Raw genomic sequence first — 2,982 nt, 5'->3', positions numbered from 1 at the left:
CGCCCCTTCAGCTGTGGCTCTCAACAAATTATACAAACAATTGACTAAATAGGGATCAAAACAGTTTGGTTTTATAACCTGCAGAACATGGCGTGATCCCAAGTCATGGCAGGGCATGACTACCTGCAAGGCAAAACAAGTAGTAGTCTCTTGCTTGACCCATAGAGCTCTGAACTCTAAAAAGAATCTGATTGACTTATTTTGGGTAACAATCACCTCAGTTGCTTCTGTCACAGGAATCACTTTATTTCTGAGAGATGTGTGTCCCTGCTCCACCCCCTCTTCTCATGTTGGCCTGAGAATACTGCCTGGCCCTTTCCTTTGATAGATGAAAGAATACAAAATAATTAAAAGATACAAGAGTTCTCTGAGATCAAGTGTGTGAACTTTACTTTTAACAATGAGGAACAATCAGTGACCAAGTGAGATGAAGTGTCACTAATGCAGCAGTGCAAGATCTTCTCTCAGAATCCTGGTTTTCCAGCTCCCCAGTCAGTGATTTCCTACTTCCCATGGCACAGAATTCTCATCCCAGTCCAAATACTCAGGAGGGGATCAGCAGGATGCCCTCAAGATTCATAGTATACAAACCTCAACTTTGCCAGAATTGTGGATTAGAATGTCATTCTTTTTAATTAACAAAATTTAACTTCTAAAGAAGTTTAGTAACAGCAAACCTAAATGTAAAGTTCCTACGCACACCCTGCTCACATCCACTCACAGCTCCTCCCACAATTAGTGAGCTTCAGGAGGGTAGTTCATTAGATGCAGTCAAACCAACATGGACACTCACAGATCATAGACTACTCACAGATCATAGTCAACATAGGGTTGACTCTTTATCCTGCATATTCTGTGGGTTTTGACTAATGTACACTAACATGTAACCACTAGTGTACTGTCATGCAGATTACATTTGCTGTCCTAAAAGTCCTCTTTGCTCTGCCTATTCATCCCTTCCTATCCTACAAGCTCTTGGCAACAAATGGTCATTTCAGTCTTACCCTAATGTTGCATTTTCCAGAATGTTACACATTGGGAATTGTACAATATGCAGCCTTTTTTGTATGGATTCTTTCAATTATTAATATGCAAATAATCCTTCATGGGTTTTTTCATGCTTTCAGAATTCATTTCACTTTAACACCAAATAAGATTGTATTGTAGATTTACCACCATTTGTTTGTACATCAATCTATTGAAGGACTTCTTGCTGACTTCTGGTTTTTGTCAGTGATGAATCAAAATGCTATATATACACATTTGCAGATTGTTGTGAGAACCCAAGTCTTCAATTCATTTGGATAATTACAGAGAGCACAAGTGCTAGATCACATGGTAGATGTGACTACTAAAATGTCTTTCAAAGTCTCATCACCATGGCTGGAGGAGGTGGGTCACTGGTGATGTGCCCTGGAATCATGAGCTGAGCAACTTTCCTCCATTGGACCCTTCCCCCATCATGTGCTGCCTTGGCAAGACTCAAAGTAATGGAGTCAGCCATCGATGGACTGGGACATCCAAAATTGTGAGCCCCAAATGAACTTTCCCTCTTCCAATTTGTTCATGTCAGCTATTTGGTCACAGTGACACAAAAGTTAACTAAAACACACCAACAGTGATTAATAGTCCCATTAAACCATATCCTTGCCAACTTTTTAGTTTGATCAGTGGTTTGGTTTTAGCCATTCTGTGTGGAATCTCATCTTGTTTTCAGTTTAAATCAGGGCATGGTGTACAATTGTTAAGCATTTTTTCACATGCTTATTTGCCTTTGAATGTCATCTTTCTGAGATGTCCCTTCAGATGTTTTGCCCAATTCTACTTGGGTTGTTCAATTCCATAATATTCCATTTTAAGAGTTCTTTGTATATTTAGAATAATGGTCCTTTCTCAGAGATGTCATTTACAAATGTTACTTCTAATGGATGGCTTGTCTTCTCATTTCTTTGGTTATATCTTTTGCAAAATAGAAGTTTTCATTAATTTAAAGTAATTAAACAGTTCCTCCTTTTATGGACAGTGTTTCTGTTGTGTTTTAAAAGCTATTTTCTGAACAAGGGCATCTAGATTTTTTCCAGATTTTATAGTTTTGTGCCTTATGTGTAGATTTACTCTCTATCTATGTTGACTCATCCTTCCTGGTGGGTGTAAGGTCTCCATCTAGATTCACCCTTTTATATGTGAATGTCCAGTTGTTCCAGCCACCCTTATTGAAAAAAAAACCTGTCCTTCTTAATTAAATTGCCTTTGGGTTTTTTGTTTTGTTTTGTTTTGTGTTTGTTTGTTTTTGTCAAACCTCAGTTAATTGTATTTATATATTTTAAGCCCTCTGTTCTGTACAACAATTGTCTACTCTTACACCAATATCATACTGTTGGGTCTCTGTGGGATCTGCACCCATCTTTCTTTCCTTTTCCTCTCTTGCTACCACATATGAAAGAAAACATACAAACTTTAACCTTCCGACTTTGACTCATTCTGCTTCACATAATGATCTCTAGTTCTATCCACTTTCCTTCAAATGACATAATTCCAGTTTTCTTTATGACTGAATAAAAGTCCATTGTATATAATATATATATCATATACATATATATATATACATAATGCCACATTTTCTTTATCCATTCATCCACTGATGAACACCTGTGCTTCTTCCATACTTTTACTATTATAAATTTTGTTGCTATAAACATGGGTATGCATATATAACTGTAGTTATAATGACATTAATTCTTCAGTATAAATACTGAGAAATGGTATAGCTGGGTCATATGATTGCTCCATGTCTAGCCTTTTGAGAAAACATTATATGGATTTCCACAGTGGTTTTACTAATGATCTATGTACTAATGATCTTTTGTACTATGATCCGTGGGGCTATTTTAAACAATATATACATGTGTGTGTGTGTGTGTGTGTGTGTGTGTGTGTGTGTGTGTATATATATATATATATATATATATATATATATATATA

Source organism: Marmota marmota, unplaced genomic scaffold (assembly GCF_001458135.2).
Source record: "Marmota marmota marmota unplaced genomic scaffold, marMar, whole genome shotgun sequence".
Taxonomy (NCBI): Eukaryota; Metazoa; Chordata; class Mammalia; order Rodentia; family Sciuridae; genus Marmota; species Marmota marmota.
This window is presented reverse-complemented; position numbering follows the sequence as displayed.